This window comes from Daphnia magna, linkage group LG4 (genome assembly GCF_020631705.1).
Source record: "Daphnia magna isolate NIES linkage group LG4, ASM2063170v1.1, whole genome shotgun sequence".
NCBI classification, from domain to species: Eukaryota; Metazoa; Arthropoda; class Branchiopoda; order Diplostraca; family Daphniidae; genus Daphnia; species Daphnia magna.
Window position 1 is genome coordinate 6,577,807 of NC_059185.1, and position 14,557 is coordinate 6,592,363.

Sequence of the window (14,557 nt, forward strand, 5' to 3'; positions counted from 1 at the left end):
TCTGGACAGCGCGACGTAGAGCATGCTGAACGTCAGGTGCGGCATGAAGGAGCGCTTGTTGAGCTGTAGGATGACCTTGTTGCAGGTCTGTCCTTGGATCTTGTGCACCGTGACGGCGAAGCGCTGCTCCACGCCGTGCGGCCGGTAGTGGAAGGTGTCAGCTTGACGGCGGCCCGGCAGCTTGATATTCACTGGCTCCCACTTGCTGACTCTAGGTACGGGGATGACGACGCGTCCGGGCTCCAGGGTTTTCTCGACGAAGTCGGCGGGGTTCGCACCGGGCACGGCGACGTTGATGTGGAGCGGCGGGTAGGTTAGGACGACGTTGGTGTTCTCTGGTACCGTAGCAATATCGTTGCAGACACGGTCGGCGTCTTCGCGAGGATCCAGCTCGATGCTTTCGAAGAGTACGGCAGTCCCGTTGGAAAGCCCCCTCGCTGCGCGGGACAAAAATAGTGTTTAGGGAATATTAGCCTGATTTCATTTCATTTGGTAACGGGTGCGTTGATATGGCAGCAAGGAACGGAAGGAGATCATTCAGCATGCAGCTAAAAGCGTACGAAAATAAGAAAATAAATCGTTTGGAGTGTTTTACCTGGATTGATGTTGCTTGTCAGATACCCTGGAGCGCCGTGAACGAAGCTGCCGGTGAATTGAGGGTACTCGACGTAGATGCGTTCCCTGACTCGTGGAGGTAGGTGAGCGGCGAGCTCTCCGCCGATCTCGAGACGCCAAATGATGCGTGGCACCCCTTTCCATGCCGCCCATTTTGCGGATTGGAGCCGGTTGATGTGCTGCCGCTCGCTGTTGCTGGTGACGACGATGGGTGCGGCGGTCCATTCCGGATCTGCGAGGACATCCGCGCGGGAAAGGGTTTTCAGGTGGGCGATGTCGCTTAGCTGGATGCGTGGGATCCCTAGAGCGGGTGTCCTCATCTGTTCTAGCATGGCGATATGCCGGGTGTCCTCCGCTGCTCTCATTTGCTGCATTGGTGAAGTGGTTTTATTTGTTGCTTAAGTTCGTAAAATTGTACGGAAGCAAAAAAGAGAAGAGTGGCTTTGCTTACCTGAGTGAGCTCGATTTTCCGGAAGGTGCTGAAGAAGTGGGCTCCACGCTGTCTCGTCTGGGAGTCACCTCTAAAATGGGAGGTGGCCTTGTTGATGTCCGTCTCCCGAACGAACTGGTTGATGATGGCCGTGAAGAGGGTGTCGGGGGGCACGGGTGGTAGTTGGAAGAAGTCTCCCATCAGGACAATAGCCAGCGGTTCAGCAGTAGGAGCTGAAGCGTCGGCAGGCGCTTGGTCGATGGATTCTACGCCCGTGATTTCGGCGAGCCTCCCAGCGATGATGTCCAGCATCTCCGGGGTGACGAAGGAGACCTCATCGATGATGACCATGGCGAGGGACTCCTGCTGAATCTTGCACTGGAGCTGAAGTAGCTTCTCTCGTGGGAGGGGAGGTGGCCGGCGGTGGGTGGTGCCGCACCGGATGGCTAACCGGTGGTGGCAAGTGGTACCTTGAGGCATGATGCCGGCCGCGATGCCGGTGAGCGCCATGCAGGCGATTTGCAGCCCCATCTCTTCGGCGCGCTCTTGGATCCGCTTCGTGAGGAAGGACTTACCTGTTCCAGGGCCGCCGTGGACGAGGAGGCGGAGAGGCTGCAATCGTGAACCGGCTCCGCGGCCGTGCTGCACTTTCTCCTGGAAGAAGAGGGTGCACAGACTCATGACAGCCGCCTGTTGGTTGTTGAGTGGTGCGTTCTGTTGGATAGGGTCGCCTGCTGGCTGCTGTTGCCGCTCCGGTCCGAGGAGGACGATGTCGTCGTCTTCTCTGGATGAGCCGGAGTCCGTCACGTCGGCCTGAAGTGCCTTGAGAACGCTCCTGGTGGTCGGAGCGGTCTCCGGTCGTCCCGCGTTGATCATGGATGCAGCCTGTAGAGGACTTGTTCGTTGGGGCCCCTGGCGACGAGCCAGACCCGCCAAAACCTGGCGCAGCGAATTTTCCGTATCCTCGTTGTATTGACGCTGCTTGAAGTTGGCCAGGTTTTCCGGGTCGTCTAGGGCGGCTTCCACTCGCGCCATGTCGATGAGGTGTTGGGCCTCGTCTTCGATCCTGTTGCCCTCTTCAGGCTGGTCAGTGGGGTTCCGGGTAGCATTATGTTCCCGGAGTGGTCGTCCGGATTAGCCCACTTGGTGGCCTTCCTATTCCGGTGGAGCTGGTTGGCGATCCTTTGCTCCGCGGAGATGCGCAAACCTGAGAAGAATAGTATGGAGAGGAAGATGATGGTAAGTAATTGGATGGTGTCGCTAAAGCCGGGCGCGGGGGTGTGTTGATAGAGCAAGACGGTCGCATCAGGGAGGGCTTTTTTGAAAAGAAGAAGGAAGGGAAAGGATTGTCAAAATTGGGCTCACCTTGGGCCGAATTTTCGATCCAGCGTCTGCGCGCATTGTCCAGCGGAGTAGGGCCCGACCGGCTGCCGTTTTCCTGGATTCGGCCGAACTGGAGATCGCGCATGAAGTCGCAAAGCGCCGTCCATGTCAGCGGCCCCGGCAGCGTTCCGCCCTCATCCAGCCATGGCCGGTAGACCAGCAGCATGTACTGGGCGAAGGCGCGAGCGGCTGTCCTCCATTCGTCGGTTGCGTGGGTCGGTTTGGGTGGAGGCGGTTTGGGCGGGCCGTGGATGAGAACCGGTACTCTGAACTTGGACCGGATCTGCTGGTGGTGGCTGTCGTAGAGTGGGTGCGCGGGATGGAAAGGGAAGGTGGCGTTGGGCGTCCTCCCTTGCATTGATCCGAGTCCGGTGGCAGCGGGTGCGTTCTCTTCGTCCAGGTCACTGCCGTTATGATCCGCAGAGGAGGCCAAGCCGTGGCCGCCGCTACCTGGCGGGGGACGTTGCTTGCTTTTTCCGAGGGGTTTTTGCACGATGAGTATCGTGGCGGCGTACTCGTAAGGTGAGTAGTGTAGGAGCGTTTCCCCGCGGTAAGCGTAATGCTCCGCCTGCGTGACGGCTTTCTTCTCCTTGCCACTGGAGTATACGGTTGCCGTAACGTGGGCGTCGTCGTCCTCCGCCGGCTCGGCATTCCGGCTGGTTTCCACGACATACGGTGGCTCCGATCCTTGGTCGTCCTCGAGGAGCTCCTCCGGATCTTCGTCCTGTTCCAAGCAGCTCGTAGTCGGTGGTGTGAGGGGCTCGTCGTCAGAAGAGAGTCCGCCACTAAAAGAAGGTTAGAGAGAGAGAGAGATAGGGTGGAGGCATGTTATTTAAATGTAAACGCGGGCACTAGCTACTACGGCCTTTTTTTTACCGGCAAGACAGAGCTGCAAGTGAGAGGGGGGTTAAATAAAACTTCACTTACCCTTGGAGGTCATCGAAGGCGTCTATTGTCTCCTGGTGGCGGCCCTTCTTTAGGACGTAGGCGAGGGCGGCGTGGACAAAGAGCAGGTGGAACCCGTGATTGCAGATTTCTGAGGGCATGCCGAGAAGTGCGAGGGAGGCGACCGGGGCAGAAACCTCCACTGCGCTGGTTAGCTGGTTGACGACGCGGGTCAAGAAGTGCATTGCCGTCCTGCGCTCCGTCCCTGTATCCTCGGCCGTTGATGGGAAGTTCTCGACGGTCCTCCGGGCGTTGTGGATGAGGGCAAGGGTGTGGCTGAGTTCGCAGGGCGGCTTGGTAATGTATTTGAGGAGGTAGCACATGATGGCTTTCGCCTGTGCGTCGCTCCCCAAGATACTCACGTTGGAATTGCAGCCCAGCAGCGCCGTCATGACGGGGTTGAACTCGACAACCATGCCGTTGCGTGTTGCAAAAGCCTTCAGGAATCTGTCTTGCTGCTCGTCCGTGAGCAAGCTCACCTGCTCCAGCAGGTCAGGGTTCAGCATCTGGGGGTAGGAAGGCGAGCAAGGTAGAGGAGAGCAGCATGATTAAGTGTCATGTGTGGGAAGTGTTAATTCTTATTTAATAGACATGGAAAACGATAAAGAGCTGAGAAATGGGAGACGCCGGCTTACCTGTTTGAGACTCTCGTCGTCCACGGGCCGGATGCGCCGCTGCAGTTCCCAGAAGTGGAGGTTGGTATCTCTCTGGGCTACGGGTGTGCGCGAAAAGTTCCGGCAGGGCAGGGAGTCGATGCACGGAGGCTTCGGTTCGAACAAGATTTCGTAGAGGACCTTGGTGGTCTGAGGATCCCTGTATGGGAGCAGCTGGACGACGTGGGTTTTCTCCGCGTCCGGGCCGGGCCGTCTGAGTCGGCAGGAGATCTTCCCTTGGGTTCCTTTATGGCAAGTTGTGGTGTGTGAGTGGAGGTTGGCGAAGGATGCCGCGCGTTGAACGTCTTCGGTGAACTCCCGGGGCTCGTTGATGGGGCAATGGGCGATGAATGTCGCGACGCGTCCGAGTCGGTTCCCGTTGAACTGGCTGAGCAGGTGCTGGGCGATCGTCTCTGGTTCCAGCTCGGCCGTCACCATCCTGTCCAGGAGACCGGCTATGATGTTTAGGAGTCGTGGTGCGCCTGCTACGGACTGCAAGAGGCTGGGCGGTAAACCACCCCATACGATGGCATGGCAGTGAGGCGTACCTCTTGCCTGCTCCTCCACGACGCCGAACGAGGCAAGAGGCACTCCAAAAAGGCCCGGCTTCCTGGATGGCAGTTCTGGAGTGTACCTGGCTAGCCCCTCCGGCTTCAGCCCAACCAAGATGGTGAAGATGCTGTTGGTAAGAAGGCGGAAGAACTCGCCCATGGCCACGGGGTTGGAGGCGAGCCTCTCATTGAGGCAGGCTGTATAATGAGGGGAGGCAAAGGGGAAGAATTGATATGTAAAGTAATTTATATTTAAGATAGGATAGAAAGCGAGAGCGTTGGAACTTACCCTGGGAGAGACGGATGTTCTGATGGATGTCCAGCTGCTGCCGGAGGGCCTCCAGGATGCCGTCGTCCGAAGCCGGTAGCTCGACGTTGTTGATTGAAGGAAGAGACAGGCGGAGGTTGAGGACACCGCTGGCAAAGTCGGGAGCGTACGTTAAAAATATGCTTGGCATCCCGAAATGCTGAGCCAGGGCGTAGAGATGCTGCATGGAAGCTTTTCTCTGGGCCGTGCTGTACGGGACGTTGCTGCTGGTGGTCTTGATGTGTGGCGTTACCCGGGCTACCAGGGTTCTGGCCGACTTTGATTGTGGGTTTCGGGCCGCCCTGGCTAGGTCTTTCAGGAAAGCGGGGTCGGCCACCCAAGCTTGGAGCTTCTCCAGCGATTCCGGGTTGTTCTTGAATCGGGTGGTTACCGCTCGTGTTGCAGCGTGCCGCTGCAGCTGGTCGAAGAGGCAGAAAAGGAACCGGTGGCAGGTCGCGAAGTTGCAGGTAAACTGCAAGAGCATGTGGCGGCAGTCGCGGTGTGGTACGGAACCAGGCTTCCGTAGTCCGGAACCCAGGAGGAACAAAAAGGGGAAGGCGGAGTATAGGAGCCGGTCGTTGCCTTCGAACTCAGACATGGGCCGGTGACGTCGGACATCTGGAATGTCTATTCGAGCGTGCTCGTGTCTCTCTGCACTCGCCTCTTCTTCTGCTACGTCGGGTTGCGTTTCTGGGTCAGCAACTGATCCGATTTCGATTTGAAAAGTCAAGCAAAAATTAGATTGTGCTGAAAGGAAAGCGGAAAAGAAGTGCAGTATGGAAAACAATAAGCAGATAATTAGGTTACCTCCATAGCCACCACCGTTGCTGTCGCTCCTTTCGTCTGTTGCCGGACCGCTGGAAAGGGTGTCGCGGAGGCTCTGGAGCACCTGCACGGCGGGACCACCTCGGTCGCTCGTGGGGTGGGCCGATTTGCCGAGGAAGACGGCCGGCAGCTGAGCGCTCTGTGGTAGCTCTATGTCCTCTTCTGGCTCTTGTCCGTGCATGGGAGCGATTGGCTGTTCTCGTTCGGCGGTGGCCAACCGTTCTACGGCAATTCCGACGTCATCAGAAACGATCCGGGCGTGCTGGATCAGGTCGTCCACTATGTGTTCCAGGATCACTTCCATCTCGGGCGTGTCGTCAATGGTGATGTTGGTGTAGAAGTGGTTCAAGTGTTTCAGCGCCCGGAGCCATGAGAAGACGACGTCCGTGCGTACGTGCATCTCGTGGATGTGCCGGAACCTGTCGGGCACCAGAGCATCCCACTGCGCCTTGGCACCGATGAAGGCGATGCTAATGAAAGCGGGCAAGCCATCGGCACGGGGGTAGGTCCCTTCCCCTGTATCATCTGTAGCTCGAGCCTCTTCCGCGACGAGTTCCGCGGATTCTGGCTGTGGGAAGGCAATGACGTGGCCTTGCCTGGCGGAATGCCTTTGTGCGCTGGTGGCCCCGGTCAGCTTGATGATTGAAGCATAAAGCCGAGCCCGAGCGATGACGTACTGCTCGGCCAGGCGAAGTGGAGGCAGTCCGATGCGGCTGGGCACCCCGAAGTCGATGCCGGCTGCGATGGAGAGCGGCGGGATGGTTGGCTGTCGTTTGCCCAAGTGGTACCAGCAGCCGGCGCAGAGCTTGGCCGTCTCGCACGTTACGCTGCCCGTCTCATCCCTAGCAGCGGTCACGAATTCAGGGTGTAGATGGAAATACGCACCGGTCGTAGAGCGGAAGTGGCTGATGGCGGGCCGGAAGTCGACAGGGACGGAAGTGAGTCGTCCGACCTCGTCAGGGCTAAGCTGGAGTTTGGGGAGTTGCAGGAGGTCGACGTTGTGGTAGAGGGCCGACTCCTCCGTACCCATCTGGAAGGTTCGGATACCGCAACTGGCGCAGCCGAATAGTTGAGCTTTGAGATCGACGGCGTGTTGAAATGTTTTCACGATCCGAGCGCGCGGATTTTGGCCGTCATCTGTAAATCCAGCTTCCATCTCTTCTGCAATCGTTTGGAGGATCTGTAGGGTGTCGGTTTCCTCTAAGTCCAGTGTGTTGCTATTGCTGTAGAGGCGAGAAGCAGCCCGGAAGCGGTTGTGACCAGAGTTGATTGCCAAGGAGATGAGGGCGGTGACAGGATCGCGTTCGAACTGCTTAAGCTGCTGGATGGTGGGCTCGTGAATATCGGCAAGTGACGGGCCTCTCGGTGTTAATGGCTGCACGCATCCGTCTGCAAATCAGGAAGAATAAATTTTATTATTATATCGAATCCCATGATTTGTATTTACGAATGAAGTCGGTTAGATATTAATACAGTTAAACACAAAGTTATTTTGGAACCCTTACCCGAGTTAGATGAGGTTAGTGATCCCCCGGACGTGTGAGCCGGCTGTGGGCGCTTCGGTGGTCCAAACATGCCATCTGTAAATGTGGAAGCATTCGAGGGAGTCAAACACGTGTAATAATACTAAATAAAGTGAAATACAAGGCTATTTTGTAAGCATTACCTTGTGCAGGTGAGGTAATTGATTCACCAGAAGATTGAGCTGGCTGTCGTCGGGTCGGTGGTTCAGATGTACATACTGTAAATTTGAAAACGAGTTGGATTTCTTGATTAACGTGTCGTTTTCAAATATGTATGCATAGATTTACATAAAAATACAAATTTGTGTATGTGAGGTGCGACGTGGAAACATGAGTGAATGAGCGTCAGAGAGGCTGTAATATAAGATACCTGAAAAAATGCTGCAGGGCCCCTGAGGACTGGCGCGTTTTCCTCCGGCAGTGTGGGCCGATGCAGAATGCACTGTTGATGTGAAAGTTTATTGACGGGAATGGTAAGTTATGAAAAGAAATAGAAGTACCATAGGATGTAGATGTTTCAGCGATATCTGAAGGCACAGCGTCCTGTACAGCAACGAACGGATAAGGCTGTGCCTCGCCTCCTGCAAACCGGAATATAAGACATTTGGAATGTAAAAATGTCATTTGGAAACTGATTGCGTTACCTTGCGATACAAGCTCCGTTTTGGATAGCGCAGTTAGTGTTGGTCCAACGTGGGCAGTAGGGCGCTGGGCTGTTTGAGTTTGGAATACAGGGGAACGTAGCCATGTATTCGCCTGGGCATTGGCATCCTCGGGGGTAAGCCGATGTCGGGCGGGGTCTTTCGATGCAGGTAGTTGGGTTAGCCGGGAATAGGGCCGGCCTGAAGACGGCATGGACATACCATGTGATGGTCTGGTCGGTTGTCCTGTCACATTGACACAGTTTTCGATAAAGATGGAGTCATTGCCAGTAAAGGAATTTGAAGGGGACATTCACGGAAGTCGATCGTGTTACTTTGGAATGAAGGTGCGGTGCTGGATGTCACAGGCGGAGCTGGCCTAACATGGCAAGCATCTGGACGCTGGGTAGTTTGCGGTTGGAACATTGAAGAACGTAGCCATGCCTCCGCTTGGGCATTGGCATCCTTTAGGTTAAGAGGAAGTCCGCCAGATTCGCAGGATGCAGATGGTTGGTTTGGCCGGGAACAGGACCGTCCTGAATGAGGCAGTGGTATACCATGCGGTAGTGCGGATGAGCGTGTTCTCAAGTTCGACGGCTGTCGTGTAGGATGCGTTTGCGGTTGTAAAAGTCCTGGTACGTAGAAGCGAGTTTGGGATAAGCATAGTGGCATTGAAGAAATAGCATGAAAGTACATTGCAGACGAATATTTTTATGGAAATTAAGTATGTTACCTTTCAATGCCTCTGTGGTACTGGATGACGCAGGCGGTGGTGGTCTAACGTGAACAGCATCAGTGCGGTGAAGTATTTGCGGTTGGAACATCGGAGAATGTACCCATGCTTCCGCCTGAGCATTGGTATCTATGGGGATAGACGGATGTCGGGCAGGTTCGTTGGATGCGGGTGGCTGGTTTGGCCGGAAACAGGGTTGTTCCGAACTCAAGAGCGGGATACCGTGCAATGGTCCTGCTGAACGTTCTCTCAGATTCGGCAGCTGTTGTTTAGGATACCTTTGCATTTCTGAACGTTCTGCTAGGTAGATAAAGAGTTTGAGATAAGAATAGTGACATTGGAGAAACATTGCAAAGCATTCTTATTGAACGAACAATGTTACCTTGCAATGCCCGTGCGGTATTGGATGGTGTAAACTTTGTTGGCCTAATGTGCGCAATAGTATCTTGATTCGTTTGCAGTTGAAGCATGGAAGAACCATGCCGGGCATTGACGTGCGCGGAGTTAAACGGGCTTTGAACGGGCAGGTTTAATAAGAATGGTTGATTGCTCAAAGGAAGCGGTTGGTCGGTACTCAGTCGTGGCGTAGCAAGCTGTTGTGAATGTGACCGTTCTAATAGAGGTGTGACCGTGATGAGTAAGTATAACATCGTAACAGTAGAAGAATAACGCGGGGAACGCAGATGGAAACTGTCTGTGTTACCTTGAAATGCAGCCGCGGCATTGAATGACGGAGGAAGTGTTGACTCAACGTGCGCAACGCTGCTATGGGTTGTCTGTAATCGATGCATGGGGGAATTGAACCATGCAGTCGCTTGGGTATTTCCATCTGTGGAGAAAAGCGGGTTTTGGACGTCCCAGCCAGATGGTGATGGATGGTTTCGTGTAAGCGACGGATTCCCCATAGACGACAGAGACATAGGAAGCGGTTGTACGTCTGAATATCCTGTTACCGTGAATGGAAATTAGTCTTGATAAATAAGTCAAATACTATATGTATTTTGGTATTATAAAAAAAGGAGAATTGTGTGCAGGTGTACCAATTGGTTCTGGTAGTCGAGGAAATGTAGGATTGCTACTGATTTCCTGTTGGTGGTGAAGGATATATCCGAGAGACGTGTTGGACGATGCTTCGTGGCTCATAGGGACTAGAAAATCAGTGTGTACAGTATGCAGCAATTGGGAACGGCCTGTAGAATGATGAAGTCTATAATTTGAAGAAAGGAACATCGTGATCATATATGGGCAGAATACCTGGTTGAAACAGGTCGTCTTCTTGTCCTTCTCGCCATGTTGTAGATTGCAGAGAGCCACGTGAGATAATCTGGTTTGGCAATTCAGAAGAAGGTCCAGGCAATGCTTCCTCTATGAAAAGGATATGAGAGATACGAAATAATGAATGCCTCAAACCGGCGTCTTTGATACCCGTTATGTGATACACGGTTGTAGTTTTCCTGCAGGATTATTTACCTTGATGCGATTGTGCGGGAGGAGTCTCAATAGAAGACGGCGGCAAGTTCAATAGACGTGAAGGCGTTTGTTGCCCAGCAATGTCACGCGCAGCAGGGACGAGCGTTGCAATTGCTATATTGCTGACAGATTGGTTCCGCGAACGCCACCTGAGATCGCTTTTTCTTTGATTTGTAGCAGAACAATTGCGTCTATGTGACATTCTTGTGAACTGGGGGATAGCCAAGTCCTGCCCTGCACGTACCATGTAAGAAAGCAGATAGGTTTCACTCATTGTCAGTCAATTGGATATATATCGGTTGTTCTTGCCCATGTTGGGTATGGCCCTACGCTTTTGCCCAGTAAGCCCAGAACCGTTTTCACTTGCCGATTTCCTTGTAACTATTTTGGCCTTTTCTGTGTAACCTTTTTACTTCTGAACCAGAACTCAATGTTGACCTGCCAATTTTTGTCGAATAAATAAGATGTAAACGGTGGCAAGCTGTATCGAACAGTCGTAGCTCCTGAACGTTATGGCCCATACCATTCTCGTTCTGCCGCTAAACGTTATGGCCCCTATCATTCTGCCCTTCGCCGTATACGTAAAAAAAGAAGTAACTTACTTATTATTTGCCTTTCTGGCCCTTTTTTCCCCACCGTTCCGGCCCTTATTTTTTGTACTCTTCTGGCCCCATTGTTTCCCTTTCTGGCCGGAACGGAGAACGGAACGGGGAAAAATAGGGAAAACAATTGGAAAAGAGGTGGTATAGGAAATAAGAGACATTATTGGACTATTCTATCATAGCATTACATAATTTAAGTCAATATTGCGGTAGTTTGTGTTAAGTAAATAGCGTTGAATAGTTGAACTTTTACTTAATTAGATTATTCTACGTTATATCAACTCAGCACAAACTAACGCAATGTGGACGAACGGTATTCTTCTACGTTATTAACTTAACACAAACTAACGTAATATGGACGAACGCTTTTAACTAAACACAAGGTAATGCTATATGGACCTAAATTATGCAATGCTATGTTGGAAAATTGAAACTGTTTCATTAGTTTGCTGGTAATAACCCCTACATTCATTGGTTTTCTCGTTTTGTTCGTTAAGGGCAGAAAGGGAAATAATTGGGCCATAAGGGAACCGAAAATAAGGGCCGGAACGGTGGGGAAAACGGGCCAGAAAGGCAAATAATAAGTAAGCTACTGTTTTTTTTGCGTATTTGGCGAGAGCCAGAATGGTAGGAGCAAGAACGTTTAAGGGCAGCAGAACGTCCAGGGAACCCGAGAACTAACCAAACCAAACAGAACTCAACGGAACCCAAGCTAATGTCGCTCAACCATTTGTTTACATGGCTTCATGGAACGGTTCTTCGGTTAGGACCAGAAACGCATTTTTAAAAACCGAAAACGCCTTTTCCACCTTGCAAAAACCATGTTTGTTTCAGTCACAGATTCTTTTGTGGAAAATAAAACTGACTGAAACAAACATGGTTTTCCATGTTCGTTTCATTCCGAAAGAGATTTCGGAACATTAAACTTAGTGAAACAAACATGGCTATCCATGTCAGTTTCAAAATAGTCTTGAATTAAAAAAAAAGAGGGAGAGAGAAAATAAAACCCTACTGCCTTGAATAGACGAATGAGTGGTTTGAAAGTGAAATGAATTAACATACTATAACCGGCATGTGTTTGTCATCCAGTTATGTTGCTCAATGGGAAATTTGAGTCAAAGAGAAGCAAAGCCAATGACTACTGTAACAAAATTGCGTTAAAAAAGTATTACTTACGTTGTGAAAACACTTTTGATTGTTGAGTACTGACCGTTTTGATGGCGAACCTGATATGGTGACGACGGCGATGCAATGGTGACGTCTTGTTCGCTTCAGCTTTTGGTATCATTTGCCTGTTACCAAAATTCCATATTAAACCAATTTCTGTTTTCCTCAATAGCTACGGGATGAAGACAGAATCCCTGGGGGTGATTTGGTGTTTCATGTTAAATGTCCTTGTCATTATTGGAGCGTTGATTTCGCAAGGAAAACGACTACTTGTGCGTCATATTCTTTGTAAATGAGATCATTAAATAAGGGAATTTGTAGAACGTATTCAATGCGTTGAGTTATGGTTGGAGTATAAATGGGAGTTCCGTAAGTGTTGGTGTCAGTATAGTTCGCATATCTCCGACTGTGATGTTGTCTGTAAGTGACTTGTCTTCCTTGGAAGACGTTGTAGAAGAAACCGCTTTGGTGCGAAAAGATGAGTTTGACCGCGATGGAGATTTGGTAGAGGATGGTAATGGAGTGAGCGTTGGATCCATGTCAAAAAAACGAAAAGTGGCTCCTTCCCAAACGCATTTGATTAGGGATTTGGTTATTGATTTGTCAAAGTAGGTGTTAAATTGTAGTGCACTGGGTGTTAGTGATTGATGGCTGATTTTTTTTTGTATCAGTTGGACGACCACGGCGCAGCTTATTAGAAAGACGTTTGTTTCCAATAATAATCATATGGACGTGATTTTTTCCGATGGGGTCAAATGCGTCAAGGGGGTTATTTATCGTAATCTTTGTAGTAAGTTTGAGAATCTTCTTGAAGAAGGTAAAACTTACACGTTGAGCAAATGCCGACTGAAAGAATACAAAGGACCCGTACACAATCTACCTATGTTGGCTTTGCAGGTGGAATTTTCTGTTTTTACAGAGGTGAGTTTTGAATTTCTTTTTTTTTTCTTTGATTAACTCTTGTTTGGTACGCTCTAGATTTATCTAATGGATAGTGATCCAGTGGTGACTCGTCATTATCCTATTCCTATCACTAGTTTGAGGGATGCTAAGGATTTGAAGCATAACACCGTTATAGGTCAGGTTTTTTTTTAATCTATTTCGGTTTATTTGTTTTATTGAAATGCTGTGTTTCAGATCTTGATTGCATCGTTAAAGATTCCAGCAATGAAGTCATTATTTTTTCGCATTCTGAGAAATCCAAGAAAGAAGTTTTAGTGTACGATAGTTCCTGTTTGCCTGGTGAAACAGTGAGTTTGTCCTTTTCTTTTCATGTGATTTGTTTTTTATCTCTTTGGCTTTTTTTGTATAGTTTGTCTTCGATGTCTGGAATGGTGATGTTTCGCAGTTTGAAAATCTGAATGGTAATTACATTTACCGTCTTCAGGTAAGGGATGCAAAGGTGACGATCTTCCGAGAGCAGATGTATTTGGGCTTGTCTTTTAGCGGGAAAATTCTAGTAAGTTTCTTGATTGGTGATTAAATTTTGGGTTGATTTTGTGAATGTGATTATTTGTTTGTTTTCATAGTTAACTCCTGTGTCGAAGAATTCCGCAGATTATGAAACCGTTTGCAAGTGGCATAAGAAGAAATGTGTTTCGGATTCGAGTGTAACTAAAAATGGTGTCTGATCTTTGGTTATTCCAAGCTGTTTCATTTAGATTTTCTGTCATCTTTTTTTCGTATTTTGAATACAATCTGCAATTTGAACAAGTTGTTTTGTGTTTCTTTGTATTTATCTGTGGTTTTTTGGGGTTTTTTGGGTGGGGGGGGGGGGTTCTCTGTTTGTCATCTTACAATTATTTCGATATTGTTTGTTGTTGGAAACATTCTAGTGATGCAAGCTATCATTTGACCTGCGACACTAAGTTTTCCTGTTTTGTTATGGACAAAGGGATGTACTTGTAATACATTATTGTGAAGATGTAATTTTGTGATGTTAGAGTGTGAATATTTTAGTAAAACTAGAAGGTTATGCCGTAGTTATCTCATTATGAACTCCAAACTGTTAATTGTTTTTCCAGGGTTTCCAGCCGGGTGGTGATTGGCTGCGAATTGGGGGGAATTTTTTCGTGCTGAAACGGAAACTTTTTCGTTTTTATTTTTTATTTTTTTTTCATGTCATTCGCCGTCTAAAACTACGTGTCCCAGGTTTGTTTGCAAAACTGTTGGTTTCTTTGTTAATTTTATATATGTATTTGTTTCATCAAAATTCAAATTTCGGTCACAAAAGTCGGCCTGTGATTGGTTGGTGAACTTAGGGACCCTCCTATGTCGCGAATTTTCTTATTTTGGGTGACATTTTGTTACAGTGGGATTCTCCATGCAAAAGTGTATTGTTTGAGGTATTTTTTGTGCTGAAAGATTGGTTTAGTTAATTTGTAACTTGTGTTTATTTAGAAAGGGCTAGGGCGGCTGTCGTTAGTCATTTGTTTTATTAGCATTCTATGAAGTCCGGTTAAGCCATTGACGTATGCTCGCGAGCAGGTTGGTCGCGCACGCCGAGACGAAGCCTATGGCAAAGCTGCGCCGTCACTTTTGGGCAATAGGGAGAGACACTTATCGTCCAGACGACGCCTATCGTCAGCTGACAGAATGGACGCTTACAGCTGTCAAAAATTTATGTTTATTGTTTTTGTTTTTTTTTATTTGGTTTTAAAGTGAGTTGTATTTGTGTTTGTATTTTTAAAATCTATATATATGTTTTAAAAT